Source organism: Gopherus flavomarginatus (genome assembly GCF_025201925.1).
Source record: "Gopherus flavomarginatus isolate rGopFla2 chromosome 13 unlocalized genomic scaffold, rGopFla2.mat.asm SUPER_13_unloc_3, whole genome shotgun sequence".
Lineage (NCBI taxonomy): Eukaryota > Metazoa > Chordata > Testudines > Testudinidae > Gopherus > Gopherus flavomarginatus.
Genome location: NW_026114611.1, coordinates 896,853 through 915,015, shown reverse-complemented (window position 1 = coordinate 915,015; position 18,163 = coordinate 896,853). Strand labels below are relative to the sequence as shown.

The following is an 18,163-nucleotide window of genomic DNA, read 5'->3' as shown; positions in this document are numbered from 1 at the left end:
CGAGGGTGTTTCACCACAGGAAAGAGCTACCAAGGAAAGTGGTGGATTTGCCATCACTTGATGTCATTTCATGAAGACTAGATGCCTTTCTGGAATGTGTTTGCCCCAAAAGTAGCTATTGTGTCATACAGGAGGCCTGTGATATGCAGGGGTCAGATTAGATGCTCTAATGGTCTCTTCTGGCCATAAAGTCGACTAATTTTTGAAAAACAAAGTGCAGCACTGGGATCAGAGTCTGATGTTTTACTGTCTATCCGGCTTGCTTCCTAGAACGAATGCTCTTTGAGTGGGGTGACCACAGGAGTAGCCCAAACCTCCAAAGTTCCTGGCCAGGGGCAGGACATTAGCACAGCAAGGGAGGGATGTGGCAGTGACATCACAAAGGCCTTTTGCAGGACCTCAGACTATTGGTCAAAGGTGATGGGGAGGTGGTGACCTCACAGAGAGATGCTGACATCAGCCAGGCAGGACAGGGACGAGGGGCCAAGGAAACCTCAGAGACCCCTGTGGCTTTGCTTCAGCAAGTCTCTTTCTCAAGGTCTCTCTTTGAGGACTGAGAAAGTATTCGGGTTCACGTATGTGAGTGCCAGGAGGAACTTCTTTCGAGTTTTCTCCTTCCCTTTTCCTGATTTTACTAGAAAACAGCCGTCCCTGTTTAGAAGGTAAGAGCCTCCTCGAGAGAAGGGGTGTCCTGGGCATGTCACAGTTCGGATGCCAGTGGCCCCCCACACTGTAAGGAAGCTCCCGCCACCCTGCTCTGTGTTCGCGGTGCGGGAGAGAGCAGCATCCACGGCAGTGATTTGCTCCTGGCTGCCAGAGCAGAGCAGCTGACTCAGCTGTCAGAACTTTCTGGAGCTATGAAAGGGGAGGGGCCCATGGCTCTGTAGCAGGAACGCAGGATAGGCGAGTTCATGGTGACCATTGTGGGATACTGGAGGAGGCCAGTTATGGTGATATAATGAACAGCAGTGTCTAGTCTGTCACTTCAAGTTTGCTTCAAAAAGCTCTAGAACTCTCATCAAACTTGTTTTATTTTGTCAGCAAAACAGGGCAGTTTTGTCGCTAGATGTGGCATTGCAGTGTGTACACCTGCCACAAGCTGCCGACTGAGGTAGCGTTGTGTGTTTTTCACACACCTGAGCAACATAATTCTGCTGAAACAACTTTGTAGTGCAGACCTGGCCAAAGATTCACTCACACACAACTTGTAAGGAAAACGTCACCTGCTCCTCTGCTTTGCAGAATCCAAATACAAGCAAAGCTTGTCAGGCCCTGGTGGCGATGGCAGGGAGTCAGGTGTGGGCAGACACTGTATTTTAGCTACCCACAGGCACCATGGGTTAGCTGGCTAAAACATCTGTTTCGTAAACAGGAGATCCTGGGTTCCACTCCGAGTGGTGTCTTGCTGACTGGTTGTTGGGGCACCTGTTTTTGGCTACTGTCAGAAGACAAGATTCAGAGCTAGATGGGCCTTTGGTCTAGCCCAGTGTGGTTTTTCTTATGGTTTAAATAACACTCACAGGTACTGATAATAGAGTTACTGAAAGTTTGGGAGTTAGGAGCGGGTAGGTCAGTGGTCCAGTCCCCACACAGATGACACTCCCTCTGGGACAGGGGCAGGTCTGAGCTCTCACCCAAATGATCATTGTGGCTGTCAGAATCTGTGAGCAGCTTGTTTAGTTTACGCCAAAGGTTGAGTCCTGCTTTGTGCACTGTGTGTGAGAATGAAAATCCTAAACTGCTTCTTGAAATAACGAATGCAGCAGGGCGTGTTATTGTCCCTGCCCCAAGGCAGACAGACCAATGCAGAAATGCCGTCAAGTCCAAGGTAATACTCCACTGCCATTTTACATTTTTTGCTTGCTAAACTCCTTATCTGCCTGGCCCAGGCTGTCCTCTGCCTCAGCTGCTGCTCCCAGCCTGCTCTAGAGTCAAACATGGAGGGCTCCCAGAGGAACAGAGACTGGGACGGGGCAGCAGCCTGGGTTGGGCTGGGAAGATGCTGGGAGTTCTGGTTCCCTGAGAACTGGCCCGGCTCCCTTCTGAACAGCGAACAAATCAATTCCACATCCCCTCTCCAGAAAAATCAGCCTAGAGCCAAGGGCAGCAGGGGACGATTCCCTCTAGTTCCCACCGAGGCAGGAGAGAACCCAGGGTGTTTCTAGGAGAGCTTATGGAACTAATGTGGGGAAACCAGCCTTTAATAACAAGCAGTTCCAGTTTAAGCTAAGTGTTTTTAAGAACTTCTACAACATTAAAAAACCCTTCCATCGTAGTATCACCACCCATAAAATTGCTTCAGTCTTATAGGTTCCTAAGTGCACAACTAAACATCTCTTCAAATCCAAGGGAGTGGAGATCAGTCAATGTTCAGAGTCATCCCACATAAAAGAACCACGTTGTCATACACACTGGCCCCACCATGTGGCCATCACCTTTCCCTCCTCTCTGTTAAAAGTTTTAGTATTTTGCACAGAAACTTTCTTCCCTCAGGAGACACCTGGGAACCAGGGCTGCCAGCCAGAGAAACACCTTTAAGAGGAGGCGTCATCTGTCAAAAAATGATCTCCCTCCTTCAGTTCAGTGACACCCTGAAATGTTTCTTATCCCGGCAGAGCCAGAGGACTGAAAGCAGCTACATCAAGCCTCTGTGTAGCTAGCAGGAGTGAACACAAACACTCCCTTGTATCTGAAGAGATGTTTAGTTTTACCCTTGGCAAACTACAAGGCTAAAGGGAAAGGTGATGGTGGTGTCAGATATAAAGAGTGAAAAATGAAACAATCATCATAGTTATGCCCATAGCAACCGTAAATATTACTAAATTCTTCTTATTATCATCAGTGTATTATTTTCTCTGTCATCTAGACATTGACTAGATCTTGACCAAGAAATTTGGATCTTGACAAAATAATCAACTACCCCTCGTTAAGGTAATGGACTTGACACCCACTCAGGTGTCTCCACGCAGGTTCAAGTACTAACAACAGTGGCACCTTACAGCCATAGCTTTTAATCAGGGCAATACATTGTTACAAATTCCTTTTAAATCATTTCTCAGCCAGAGTCCATCGCCCACATTGTAATAACCTTAGTCCCAGATTTGGACCTTAGCGTCCAAAATATGGGGGTTAGCATGAAAACCTCCAAGCTTAGTTACCAGCTTGGACCTGGTACCTGCTGCCACCACCCAAAAAATTAGAGTGTTTTGGGGCACTCTGGTCCCTTTGAAAAACCTTCCCTGGGGACCCCAAGACCCAAATCCCTTGAGTCTCACAACAAAGGGAAATAATCCTTTTTCCCTTCCCCCCTCCAGATGCTCCTGGAGAGATACACAGACACAAGCTCTGTGAAACTACACAGAGTGACTCCCCCTCTCTGCTTCCAGTCCTGGAAACAAAAAGTACTTTTCTATTCCCCCAGAGGGAATGCAAAGTCAGGCTAGCAATCCAACACCCAAATCTCCCCTTGATTTCTTCCTCCCACCAATTCCCTGGTGAGTACAGACTCAATTTCCCTGAAGTAAAGAAAAACTCCAACAGGTCTTAAAAGAAAGCTTTATATAAAAAGAAAGAAAAATAAGTACAAATGTTCTTTCTGTATTAGATGATACAACACAGGGTTAATTGCTTAAAAGAATATTGAATAAACAGCCTTATTCAAAAAGAATACAAATCAAAGCACTTCAGCACTTATATTCATGCAAATACCAAAGAAAAGAAACCATATAACTTACTATCTGATCTCTTTGTTCTTACACTTGGAAACAGAAGACTAGAAAATAGAACTACTTCTCCAAAGCTCAGAGAAAGCAGGCAGGCAGACAAAAGAAAAAAGACAAAGACACAGACACTCAATTCCCTCCACCCAAAGTTGAAAAAATCCAGTTTCCTGATTGGTCCTCTGGTCAGGTGCTTCAGGTGAAAGAGACATTAACCCTTAGCTATCTGTTTATGACACGCCCCCCAAATTGCAGACAGTGGGGAAGCTCACTGGCGGCGATTTCCTTCTAGAACTTGAAAATAAACAGATTAATACAACACATACACCTTTACATATACTCCTAAGTATATAACTAATAGACTTCTACATTTTAAGAACACTTTTTAACTACTGGATTCTGGGAAACTCTCACGGGAGAGTGCATCAGCAACTTTATTAGAAGCTCCTGTGATGTGTTGAATTTCAAAATCAAAATCTTGGAGAGCTAAACTCCAACGAAGAAGTTTCTTGTTGTTCCCCTTGGCAGTATGAAGCCACTTTAGTGCAGCATGGTTAGTTTGTAGTTGGAACCGCCGTCCCCAAACATATGGGCGTAGCTTTTCCAGGGCGTACACAATGGCATAGCATTCCTTTTCACTGACTGACCAGTGACTTTCCCTCTCAGACAGTTTCTTGCTGAGAAACACGACAGGATGGAAGTTGTGATCTGTTGCTTTCTGCATGAGCACTGCTCCTATACCACGCTCAGATGCATCCGTGGTTACTAGGAATGGCTTGTCAAAGTCCGGGGCCCTGAGCACAGGGTCCGACATGAGCGTTGCCTTAAGTTGGGTAAAGGCCTTTTGACACTCATCAGTCCACTTAACTGCATTTGGCTGGGTCTTTTTGGTCAGGTCGGTCAGTGGGGCAGCGATTTGGCTGTAGTGTGGTACAAATCGCCTGTAGTATCCGGCCAAGCCTAAGAAGGATTGGACCTGCTTCTTGGACCGTGGGACAGGCCACTTTTGGATAGCATTCACCTTGGCCTGTAGGGGGTTTATGGTTCCTCGACCCACCTGGTGCCCCAGGTAAGTCACTCTGTTTTGGCCTATTTGACACTTTTTGGCCTTAACAGTTAGTCCTGCCTGCCTGATGCGCTCAAAGACCTTTTTCAGGTGTAGTAGGTGTTCGGGCCAGGAGTCTGAAAAAATGGCCACATCATTGAGGTAGGCAACTGCAAATTCTCCCAGTCCAGCTAGTAGACCATCTACCAGCCTCTGGAAGGTGGCGGGTGCATTTCGAAGGCCGAAAGGAAGGACATTGAATTCATACACCCCCGCATGGGTGACGAATGCTGACCTCTCCTTGGCAGGTTCATCTAGTGGTACTTGCCAGTACCCCTTGGTTAAGTCTATTGTAGAGATGAACTGGGCACGTCCCAACTTTTCCAATAGCTCATCGGTACGTGGCATTGGATAGTTGTCCGGACGAGTTACAGCATTTAGCTTACGGTAGTCCACGCAAAAGCGTATTTCCCCATCTGGTTTGGGTACCAGAACCACTGGAGATGCCCATGCACTGGTAGATGAGCGGATTATACCCATCTGTAGCATGTTTTGGATCTCCCGTTCTATAGCAGCTTGGGCATGAGGAGACACTCGGTAGGGTGGGGTTCTGATTGGGTGAGCATTACCTGTATCAATGGAGTGGTATGCCCGTTCAGTCCGTCCTGGGGTGGCTGAGAACAATGGGGCGAAGCTAGTGCACAGCTCCTTGATTTGTTGCCGCTGCAGACGTTCCAGGGTGGTTGAGAGGTTCACCTCTTCCACGCCACCGTCTTTTTTCCCGTCGTAGTAGACACCGTCAGGCCACTCAGCATCATTTCCCTGGACTGTAAACTGACAAACCTGTAAATCTCTGGAATAGAAAGGCTTGAGAGAATTAACATGGTACACTTTAGGCTTTAGTGAGGAATTGGGAAAGGCTATGAGGTAGTTTACAGCTCCCAGGCGCTCTTGGACCGTGAATGGCCCTTCCCATGATGCTTCCATCTTATGGGCCTGTTGCGCCTTCAAGACCATAACCTGGTCTCCTACCTTGAAGGACCGATCTCTGGCATGTCTGTCATACCAGGCCTTTTGCTCTTTTTGAGCATCCTTTAGGTTCTCTCTAGCAAGGGCTAAAGAGTGTCGGAGGGTGCTTTGTAGGTTGCTTACAAAGTCCAGAATGTTAGTTCCTGGAGAAGGCGTAAACCCCTCCCATTGCTGCTTCACCAACTGTAATGGTCCCTTAACCTCGTGACCATACACAAGTTCAAATGGTGAAAACCCTAAACTGGGATGTGGTACAGCCCTGTAGGCAAACAGCAACTGCTGCAACACTAGGTCCCAATTACTGGAGAATTCGTTGATGAATTTTCGTATCATGGCCCCCAAAGTTCCATTGAACCTTTCCACCAGGCCATTGGTTTGATGGTGGTATGGGGTGGCAACCAAGTGATTCACCCCATGAGTTTTCCACAGTTTTTCCATGGTCCCTGCCAGGAAATTAGACCCTGAATCGGTAAGGATGTCGCAGGGCCAACCTACCCTGGCAAAGATGTCTGTTAGGGCCAGGCACACAGTGTTAGCCCTGGTGTTGCCTAGAGCGACTGCTTCTGGCCATCGGGTAGCAAAGTCCACTAAAGTCAGTACGTACTGCTTTCCTCTGGGCGTCTTTTTTGGGAAAGGGCCCAGAATATCCACAGCTACTTGCTGAAATGGGACCTCAATTATGGGGAGTGGCTGGAGAGGGGTCTTGACCTGGTCTTGAGGCTTTCCCACTCTTTGGCATACCTCACAAGACCGGACATACTTGGCAACGTCCTTGCCCATCCCCTCCCAGTGGAAGGACTTCCCCAACCGGTCCTTGGTTCTGTTCACCCCAGCATGGCCACTGGGATGATCATGGGCTAAGCTTAAGAGCTTCCCCCGGTACTTAGTTGGAACCACCAACTGTTTTTGCGGCTGCCATTCTTCCCGGTGTCCACCAGAAAGAATTTCCTTGTACAAAAGTCCTTGGTCTATAACAAACCGGGATCGATTAGAAGAGCTGAGAGGCGGTGGGGTGCTCCGTGCCGCCGCCCAAGCTTTCTGAAGGCTGTCATCTGCTTCCTGCTCAGTCTGGAACTGTTCCCTTGAGGCTGGGGTCACCAGTTCTTCCTCAGACTGTGGACTTGGGCTTGGTCCCTCTGGAAGCGATGTAGGTGATGGGGTTGTTTCCGTTGCTGGTGAACCGCTCTCCGCTGGTGCACCTGAGGGTATTTCAGGCTCTGGCTGAGCCTTTTGGGTATGGCTGTCTGTTGCTTCTGCCAGTTTTGGCTCGCTGGCGCCCTCTGGCGTTGAGTTTGAAGATGTAGTTGCACTTGCTGGTGCTGGTTGCTGTTCCAGTTCCGGGCCTGGGACTGGAGATGCTGTGGCTGTTTCAGTGGTAGGCATGGAATCCGGGTCCACTACCTCTGTCTGGGTCTCTGGTAACACAGACGGGGCCTCTGTGGACGGCTCAGGAACAGGAATGGGTCTGGAAGCTTGCCTGGTTTGGCTACGTGTAACCATTCCCACTCTCTTGGCCCGCCTCACCTGGTTGGCCAAGTCTTCCCCCAGTAGCATGGGGATAGGATAATTGTTATAGACTGCAAAAGTCCACATTCCTGACCAGCCTTTGTACTGGACAGGCAGTTGAGCTGTAGACAAGTCTACAACTTGTGACATGAAGGGGTAAATTGTAACTTTGGCCTTTGGGTTGATGAATTTGGGGTCAACGAAGGATTGGTGGATAGCTGACACTTGTGCCCCCGTGTCTCTCCACGCAGTAACCTTCTTTCCGCCCACTCTCAAATTTTCCCTTCGCTCCAAGGGTATTTGAGAGGCATCCGGGCCTGGGGATCTTTGGTGTGATGGTGGTGTAATGAATTGCACTCGCATGGTGTTCTTGGGACAGTTGGCCTTGATATGTCCCAGTTCATTACACTTAAAGCATCTTTCATCTGATGGGTCACTGGGCCGAGGTGAGTTACTGGAGACTGGTGAGGTTGAAGGGTAGGGTATCTGTGGCTTTACTTGGGTGGTATGTGGGGTCTTTGGCTGTCCTCGGTTGTAGGGTTTATGGTCTGTGTGCCCCCTGGGGTAATCGTTCCCCTTGACAGTAGCTTTCTTGCTTTCTGCCAGTTCCATCCATTTGGCTTCAATCTCCCCCGCCTCAGCGATATCTTTGGGGTTTCCATCTTGTATGTACCGTGTGATGTCTTCAGGAACACCATCCAAGAACTGCTCCATTTGTATGAGGAGGTTCAGTTCTTCCAAGGTTTGAATGTTGTTTCCTGTTAGCCAGGCCTCATAGTTTTTTGCAATGTAGTAGGCGTGTTTGGGAAATGACACCTCTGGTTTCCACTTTTGGGTTCTGAAGCGCCGACGGGCATGATCTGGGGTTATCCCCATCCTGTATCTGGCCTTGGTTAGAAAAAGTTTATAGTCATTCATTTGGTGCTTAGGCATTTCAGCTGCCACCTCTGCTAAAGGTCCACTGAGCTGTGACCTCAATTCTACCATGTACTGGTCTTCGGGAATGCTGTACCCAAGACAGGCTCTTTCAAAATTTTCCAAGAAGGCCTCGGTGTCATCACCTGCCTTGTAGGTGGGAAATTTTCTGTGCTGTGGAGCAATATTTGGCGCCGGGTTGTTAGGGTTGGCTGGCACATGCAGCCCAGCTTTTACCAACTCCAGTTCATGTTTTCTCTGTTTTTCCTTCTCTTCATTCTCTTTTTGTTGTTTTTTCATTTCTTTTTGTTGTTTTTCCATTTCTTTTTGGTGTTTTTCCATTTCTTTTTGGTGTTTTTCCATTTCTCGGTGGTGGGCCAACTCTTCTTTTGCTTGTTTCCTTCGGTAGGCTATCTCTTCTTCTTCTAGTTTTCTTTTGTGTGCTGCCTCTTGGGCTGCCTGTTCTCTTTGGAAGGCTGCCAGTTTCATGCTTTCTTCCTTTTCTTTCATCTCCATCTGTCGCCTGTGTTCAGCTTCTTTGATTTGCTCTTCGGCGTCAATTTTTGCCTTAGAAGTCATGTTTCCTGTTTTCTTGTGTTGGGGTGCCCTCCGGTGTTTATCTTCTGAACTGCAGGTTCTGTTGCCTCCTGAAGTCTGCCTAGCAACAGTGCCTTTTTTCCTTTTCTCTCTCTAGCTAATGTTCAATGAAAGGAAACGAGAAAAACCACTTTATTTGCATGCCTATAAGTGCTGGTACGACTCTCAATGGGAGTGCTATTGTGACCAAAGACTGTTAATAGTCCTTAACGACTTCTGCTTAACATGCAAGCCACAAACTGCCAGAGAGAGCAGAAAAAAAAATTTCTCTCTGGTTCCCTTTTAAAACCAAACTGTTTCTCTCTGCTAAAAAGCCCTTAGCAGAGAAAAGAAAAATATAATATTTCTACTGGCTTCTGGGTTCTGTCTATCTCCCACCCACTGCCACCATGTAATAACCTTAGTCCCAGATTTGGACCTTAGCGTCCAAAATATGGGGGTTAGCATGAAAACCTCCAAGCTTAGTTACCAGCTTGGACCTGGTACCTGCTGCCACCACCCAAAAAATTAGAGTGTTTTGGGGCACTCTGGTCCCTCTGAAAAACCTTCCCTGGGGACCCCAAGACCCAAATCCCTTGAGTCTCACAACAAAGGGAAATAATCCTTTTTCCCTTCCCCCCTCCAGATGCTCCTGGAGAGATACACAGACACAAGCTCTGTGAAACTACACAGAGTGACTCCCCCTCTCTGCTTCCAGTCCTGGAAACAAAAAGTACTTTTCTATTCCCCCAGAGGGAATGCAAAGTCAGGCTAGCAATCCAACACCCAAATCTCCCCTTGATTTCTTCCTCCCACCAATTCCCTGGTGAGTACAGACTCAATTTCCCTGAAGTAAAGAAAAACTCCAACAGGTCTTAAAAGAAAGCTTTATATAAAAAGAAAGAAAAATAAGTACAAATGTTCTTTCTGTATTAGATGATACAACACAGGGTTAATTGCTTAAAAGAATATTGAATAAACAGCCTTATTCAAAAAGAATACAAATCAAAGCACTTCAGCACTTATATTCATGCAAATACCAAAGAAAAGAAACCATATAACTTACTATCTGATCTCTTTGTTCTTACACTTGGAAACAGAAGACTAGAAAATAGAACTACTTCTCCAAAGCTCAGAGAAAGCAGGCAGGCAGACAAAAGAAAAAAGACAAAGACACAGACACTCAATTCCCTCCACCCAAAGTTGAAAAAATCCAGTTTCCTGATTGGTCCTCTGGTCAGGTGCTTCAGGTGAAAGAGACATTAACCCTTAGCTATCTGTTTATGACACACATTCCTTAAGGCACTGGGCTACCATGTGGACGTTTCATTTCCCTCCTCAATTTCATACAGAGGCACAATTTCCTTTGCACAGATCTAATAACAGTAAAACCTCCCTGTGTCTCTGGTCTGAGCCAGGGCATTCGATTCCAGTGAACCCTTCTCTCCTGCAATGGCAATGGTCAGACAGAGGGGACGTGGTCACCTGCATCCCTGTCAGGGAGATATTGGCTCAGGTCTTGCTTTCTGCTGCTGTTGTTAGTCCATGAACATCAGGGATGGAATGCAAGGCTGAGCTCACACACCAACCCCTGAAACATTTCAGTGCCCCAGAGAAATCCTCCCCCCGGCTATTGGAATGATATGGTGGAGATTCGAATAGGAAAGGGACTGTCTGAATTGTCAGTGTGAGGAATGAACAACAATCTATAGCAATGCCATTAGCCACAAACACACTAATCATGCTCCAGCTGGAAGGGAAATGGGCAGGAACTCTTGCTGTTCCCCATGGACACACTTACACTAATGCACAGCAGTGAGTGTGCTGGGGGAGCTGGTCTGAGCCATTTGAAGTGACAATTCTGTGAGAACAGAATCATCATGTAGGGCATCACCTGTCTATCAAGTAGTTGTGGCTGAGTGGTTAAGGCGATGGACTAGAAATCCATTGGGGTCTCCCCACACAGGTTCGAATCCTGTCAACTACGGAAGTATTAGTGTATCGTCATTGCTGCTGTCTTCGTCCCTGAGCATCCAGGGAGCCAGATCTCGTCGCCCTCTGAGGCTGGCTGTTCTTAAAATACTGCTGTAGCACTGTGGAGTAGACAGTTGCTACAGGGGCCAGAAGGGTTTTCCATCCCTGTAATAGCTGCATTGGCAAAACAATCTTTCCTTGCATTTAGCACTATCTAACCATGGCTTAGGTCAGCTTAATTATACTGGCTCTGGGGGGTTTCACACCCTGAAAGACGTACTTGTTAGAGGGTTTATCCCATCACCTTCCCATTCCCTGGTCCTTCTCACGTGACCAGAGAGCAGCAATGCATGAAGCTCAAAGGTGCAAACAATTCAATGTTTATTGGCTAAACTTCCAGCAAGCAATGATTCCAGTTTCCTTCCTCAGTATCCCCCTTCCCAGGACTGACACCACAGAGGCTTGCCTGTGACCTCGTTCCCCTTCTCTGTCCCTATTCCCCCCCTTAGCAAAACATAATTCCAATTCCCCTACCCCAATTCCCATTCGCATTCTCCCCCTTACTTCCTGATTGACTGCAGACTATATAGTAAAACTTGAGTTCTGCTTACCTCTATCTTAACCAATCATTTTACTGACTAATCCTAACATATTGTAATATGATTCTCTAACCAGTTATACCCCACCACCTTAATTGGTTTACACAAAACAAATTAATTATACAGCAGACAGAAACAGTTACAGAACCAGACAGAGATTATACAGACAAGCAATAGGAAAGCGGGGGCTACAATGACAGAAGAACAAAGAAATGAGGATTTCACACCCCAGCTGTTGGTAAGCGAGTTGTTCCCAGACAGGATGCTATCATAGTAGAGCTTGTAGGTGCTGGTTGCTTAACTGGCTGGCGCACAGGGCAGGATTTTGAGGTTCACCATTACTCTCTCAGAATGCCAGCACCCATCTTTTTGGGAGATTCCAACACCGCAGAACACATAGAGCTCTAGGAAACGTGTAACTTTAGGTCTGGGTGAGTGTGTCTAAAAATCAGCTGTGCTGTAGAAGGTCTCTAGGAGTTGAAAGAGATGTGCCATCTTGACCTCCCTAAAGAGGTCATCAACTATTAATGAAAACTAGGGTTGATAAGTCACATTCTTTGTAGTATCAGGAGGGTGGACTGGTCTAAAGTGCTAGCTAAAAGTATCTTTTTTTCCAATCCATTGGGTGTTCTGGTCTCTGCATGGAGACCTGGTTTCAAATCCCACTCCTGACATGACCATTTAATTCTATCTGCAGAAAATGGCCTCACTTTAATCTCCTTTGCAACAATAGAACACCATTTGCTTAGCTTTTCTCTTCCAGTAGTTGTGAGAGAAGTTCCAAACCAGGGGGAAACAGGGCCTGTTCTCTCGACCCATCAGTTTTTGTCTTCCTTCATTCCAAGCCATTTCCTCAGATACATCCATATTTCCCACACTTTTATGAAACTTTAGAGTCATCATTTAATTGCCACACAACTGTACTTATGAAGTAAAGTGAAACACAATATTTTTTGGATATTCTTGCAGAAGAGTTTTGTTTTCTGACCTGGAATTGAACAGGGGCTACCTGAGGGGGACAATGCTACTCCCTTTTCTTTGCTCATCCAAAAAACATAAGTTTGTGGTGCCCTTTGTTTCTTTGTTTTTCAAACACCTGCCAGGGACAGCCTAGGGAGATTTGGTCCTGACTCTCAGAGTCCCTCCCTGCCCTACCTTTCTATATGATTCTGTTGTGTGGGTTTGTGCTGTGTTGTTGTCCCACACTGAGCTGTTTTTCACAGTGTCACTTTGCACTCTGATGCATTGTTTCGTGTTGTATGGTTTTGCACTGGCTTGTGTTGCACTGGTTTGAGCTGAGCTCTTTTGCAATGCGTCATTTTGCCCCGTGGGGCGTTCATTTGCATGGTGCTGAATTGTCGGGCTTTGCACTCCTACGTGTTGTCACTTTGTGCTGTGGAATGTCAGTTCACGCTGAATTGTTAGATGTTAGATTGGGGGGGTTCCACTTTTGTTGTTGTTTATATTGTATTGCGATGGCATCGAATTATAGAGCTGTACGGCTGCAAGGGCCCTGGAGAGATCAGGAAATCCAGCCCTCACTGCTGAAGCAGAGCCAAGCAGAGATGATGCATTGGGGGCATGTGGGATCAAGTGCCCACAGCAGTCGGTCCAGGCAGGGAGCAGAAGGAGGGAACCAGAGCCAGAGCAGGTTGTCTATGGGACCAAGTATATGCAGAGTATCCTTGACAGAGGTTTGTTCAACCTGTTCTTAAAAGCCTCCTAGGATAGAGACTCCACAGACACCCTTGGGAGCCTATTCCACAGCTTAACTACCCTCAGAGTTAGAAAGCTGTTCCCAATATCTAACGTGAATCTCTCTGGCTGCAGATTAAGCCCATTACTTCTTGTCCTACCATCAGTGGACATGGAGACCAAATGATCATTGTCCTATTTATAAAGACCAAACTTTTCCTTCTGCAATCATCCGTTAACTGGTTATTATCCCCTCTTCTTGCCTGGGGTAGAATGGAAGAGGAGAAAATACTCTCTTAACAGAGGATGCAAATGTCAGTTTGTTCTCTCTTCATGTTCTAGTGAAGCTCAGAGAGAAGAAGAAACATGACCTGCCAAAGAGAATAGAGAGTTTGTTTCATTTTGATCTGTGACTATTAGCAGAAGAGTGACACCTAAGGGCTGTTGCTACCACCCACCATGGGGCTTGAATTTATAATGGTGGGATTAAGAGCATCATGCTCTACCAACAGAGCTAGCTAGATTTAAAGTCAGTCAACTGCCCAATCGCCGTGTAGAAGGTGCCCTATAAGAACATAAGAACGGCCATACCGGGTCAGACCAAAGGTCCATCTAGCCCAGTATCTGTTTACCAACAGTGGTCAATGCCGGGTGCCCCAGAGGGAGTGAAGCTAATAGGCAGTGATCAAGTGATCTCTCTCCTGCCATCCATCTCCATCCTCTGATGAACAGAGGCTAAGGACACCATTTTTTACCCTTCCTGGCTAATAGCCATTTATGGACCTAGCTACCATGAATTTATCCAGTTCCCTTTTAAACATTGTTATAGTCCCAGCCTTCACAACCTCCTCAGGTAAGGAGTTCCACAAGTTGACTGGGCACTGTGTGAAGAAGAACTTCCTTTTATTTGTTTTAAACCTGCTACCTATTAATTTAATTTGGTGTCCCTTAGGTCTCATATTATGGGATCAAGTAAATAACTTTTCCTTATTCACTTTCTCCACACCACTCGTGATTTTATATACCTCTATCATATCCCCTCTTAGCCTTCTCTTTTCCAAGCTGAAAATTTCTAGTCTCTTTAATCTCTCCTCATATGGGACCCATTCCAAACCCCTAATCATTTAGTTGCCCTTCTCTGAACCTTTTCTAATGCCAGTATATCTTTTTTGAAAAGAGGAGACCACATCTGTACGCAGTATTCAAGATGTGGGTGTACCATGGATTTATATAAAGGCAGTAAGATATTCTCTATCTTAGTCTCCTTTTTTTAATGATTCCTAACATCCTGTTTGCTCTTTTGACTGCTGCTGCACTCTGCATGGTAGTCTTCAGAGAACTATCCATGATGACTCTAAGATCTCTTTCCTGGTTATTTATAGCTAAATTAGCCTCCATCATATTGTATGTATAGTTGAGGGTATTTTTTCCAGTGTGCATTACTTGACATTTATCCACATTAAATTTCATTTGCCATTTTGTTGCCCAATCACAGTTTTGTGAGACCTCTCTGAAGTTCTTCACTGTCTGCTTTGGTCTTAACTATCTTGAGCAGTTTAGTATCATCTGCAAACTTTGCCACCTCCCTGTTTACCCCTTTCTCCAGATCATTTATGAATAAATTGCATAAAATTGGTCCTAGGACTGACCATTGGGGAACACCACTAGTTACCCCTCTCCATTCTGAACACATCAATGGGCGAACCTGGAGAGAGAGGTGGCAGCCCTTCGATAGGTCAGCTGGTAGAGCAAATGACTGGAGCCAGCACTCAGGAAGTCATCCTGACGTCGCCCTTCTGACTCCAGCTTGAAGGAGAGCTTCTTTTTCTTCCCCTTGCTGACAAAGAGCAAGAGAAGAAAGAAAGGTCAGGTGCTTCCAATACTGGGCTCTGGGCCCCCTCAAAGTTGCAAGGGAGTTTAGCAAGCAAAAAAGGTAAAACCGCAATGAAGTATTACCCTGGACTCAATGGCATTTCTCCATTGGTCTGTCTGCTTTGGGGCAGGGACAATAAAACGTCCTGCTGCATTTGTTATTTCAAAGGGCGGTTTAGGATTTTCATTCTCATACACGGTGCACAAAGCAGGACTTAACACTCAGTGTAACCTAAATGAGCAGCCCACAGATTCTGGCAGCCACAAAGAGCATTTGGTGTGAGATCCTAGACCTGCCCCTGCCCCAGCCCCAGCCCCAGGGGCGGAGAGTCATCCACGACCTACCAGCTGCTAACTCCTAAACTTTCAGTAACTCTATTATCAGTGCCTGGAGTGTAATTTAAACCATAAGAAAAACTACACTGGGCTAGACCAAAGGACCATCTAGCTCTGAATCTTGTCTTCTGACAGCAGCCAAGAGCAGGTTCCCCAAAAGCCACTCAACAAGGCACCACTGAGAGTTATTATCCCTGCCCCAAAAGCAGACAGACCAATGGAGAACTGCCATGACTCCAGGGTAATACTTCACTGCGGTTTTACCATTTCCACTTGCTAAACTCCCTCCCAACCTTCTGGGCTCCTAGAGCAGGGTACTGAGCCTGAGCCCAGACACGCACACTGCAACTTTACAGCCCAAGCCACATTAGCCTGATTACTCCAACACAGGCCTGCCCTGGGTGTTTCATTGCACTGGAGACGTACCCTAACATTATGTCTACACTCTGATTAACACACCCAGGGCAGTTCTCTCAAAGCTCAGGTCAGCTGACTCAGGCTTATGGGGCTGGGACTGCAAGACTATAAAATGACAGTGCAGACATATGGACTTGAGCCCAACCTCTGAGACCCCACGAGGGGTGAGGGTTTCTGAACCCAGGCATCAGTGAGAACACAAATATCTGCACCACAGTTTTTATCCTCTCAGCCTTAGCATAATGAGCCCAAGTCAGATGACCCAGGCCAGCCATCCTGCCATCTTTATCCCGGGAGAGATGGACTCTAAGGGTACGCTCCCATTGCAATGTAAGCCCAGGGGTGGCAAGCTGTGCTAAAAGCAACACCCTGCAATCCCGATATTCACCACCCTCATATAGTGATGATACGTTTTGAACAAAGTCTGCCTGGTGAGGGATCATTTTAAAAATCTTGAAGTGTTCATCTGTTGAACATTAATGTCTTCTTGCATTCTATGGGCTCACATTGGTTTCAGAAGTTATGAAGTTTGCTCTGTGTGCATTACAGAAATATGTTATGAGGTTGGGAAATGCCCACCGCCAGCCTTTCAGGTGAAAAATGGAGGAGCCAGACTCTCTGCTGGCCCATTGAAGGTATCCACACTCCCAAGGATTATTCCAGGAACCATGTACAATGCAGACTTCTCTGAGATAGCACAGAGACAATGGACAGTGCTTGACTCATGTCGTAGCAAAGGTACTTTCTAGCAAGTTGGAAGAAACTATGAAAGGGAAGTAGAGACATTATGAATTGGCCTCTCTCCCCCACAACTCAACAGCTGGAAACACATCTGGAGGACAAAGACTGAAATGAGATAAATCAGAAGAGAATAACAATAATACATTCAAATCAAAGTCCTCAAACAAACTGGTATTGGTTTTTCAGCAGAAAATTTTCAGTTTGGGGAATTTTCTTTTCCCAGTCAGACCTTGCCAAGGGAAGCAGGGAGAAAATGTTTGAGTTGCCTTCTTCAGGACAGCTTGCCCTAGACATTCTAGCTGTGGGTCACTGTCATGGCCTTGCTGAGAAATGGGGTATTTTTATAATTTGAGGAGGTCCAAGGGTGTTTGGAGGAGATTATGAGGATGCTACCTTTTGAGATAAAAACTAAGAAATACAGAACTAGAGAATTTCTTTTTTGAGAAATCTGAGATTTAGACATTTTATTTAAAGCTGGGGAGGGGGAAGCAGAGAGGGTTGTCTGAGTTTCTGAGAAGGTTTTTGTTTGCAAGAAGCATTATTGTTTGATCTGTCATTGTACCAAAGGGGAAATGGTTGTCTATAAATGAGGGGTGAAGACTAAAAGCATCTAATGAGGATGGGATTCAAACCCATGCATGCAGAGCATAATGGAACAGCAGTCCATCACCTTAACCTCTCAGCCACCTCATCTGACCTGCTAAAAAAAGGGACAGTAGGAGAAATCTAAGGCCGGCACTGATAGGGACACTAAGGAGTTTTTAAATACTAAGCAGAAGCAGGGGCTGAATGAGCTCCCTCCTCACATCTAGTGAGCAGCTGTAGGAGAGACTTCAGGAACAGACTGTGTTTGCATAGACACACCTACTCTGCCTAGGTATGCAGCATGATGGGGCCGTTTCCCCAAAATGACCAGTTGTGGCAGGTTACAAATCACTTTAGCACTGAGTGATATGAAATGTTATTATCCTTCCTGTATGAGTAAAGGGCAGCAGAACATACCTAGTCGATCCTGATGGAGGGGTAGGTGGTTGAGGAATAGCTTTTATTGGACTGTATAGAAGTGATTGAGGACATCATCCTAAACCAGTGGTCCCCAAACATTACACACCGTGCCCTCTTATCCATGTCTGTGGCCCCTCAGAAGCCACAGTCGAAAACCGGGGCTGGGAGTGAGGCTGTTGCTTGCTGTGGAGAGGGGTGCAGACAAGGGTGAAGGGGGTCAAGGCTCAGCTGCGAGCCAGAGGCCCAGGCTGAGGGTGGGGTTGAGGAAACACTGGGACAGAGTAGGGCGCAGTGCTGCTTCCTTCATGGGGGCTGGCTCGGGCCCTGAGGTGCCCCCATGACTGTTCCTCTGTGTCCCCCTAGGAGTCATGCCCCACATTTTGGGGAGCACTGAAGCCTACTCGCTAATCAGGGGTTAGTGATGCCAAAGCCCAGGGAAAGGGAGAACAAGTGCAGGGGCCCCAGCACCAGAACCATGACCCCCTCACTTCTGTCTGTGGATCTGCCCCCTTCTGCACCTTCCATTCATGGCCCCATCCACTATGTCACCTCTGTTCCACCCCTTCCCCCACTGGCCCCACCCTATCACTCCTTTACCCCTGCAACCACTGTGGCCCCGAGACCAGAGAAGCTCTGTGCCCCTGCTGCAGCTCCCGGGCCATAGCAGGGAGTGGGAGCTCCTTCAGCCCTGGTGCTGACATGGGGCAGACTTTTCCAGGGGGGCCCAATTTGGC

The 18,163-nt window shown here is 46.8% G+C and overlaps 2 non-coding genes across 2 annotated transcripts; one reads left to right on the top strand and one right to left on the bottom strand.

Annotated features, from left to right (window-relative positions):
* Window positions 1-10,695: 10,695 nt before the first annotated feature.
* TRNAS-AGA (transfer RNA serine (anticodon AGA)) lies at window positions 10,696-10,777 on the top strand. Its single transcript has one exon. It is a non-coding gene; the product is annotated as a tRNA-Ser (tRNA).
* A 6,258-nt stretch (window positions 10,778-17,035) lies between these two features.
* On the bottom strand, window positions 17,036-17,117 carry TRNAS-GCU (transfer RNA serine (anticodon GCU)). Its single transcript has one exon. It is a non-coding gene; the product is annotated as a tRNA-Ser (tRNA).
* Between the last annotated feature and the right edge of the window lie 1,046 nt (window positions 17,118-18,163).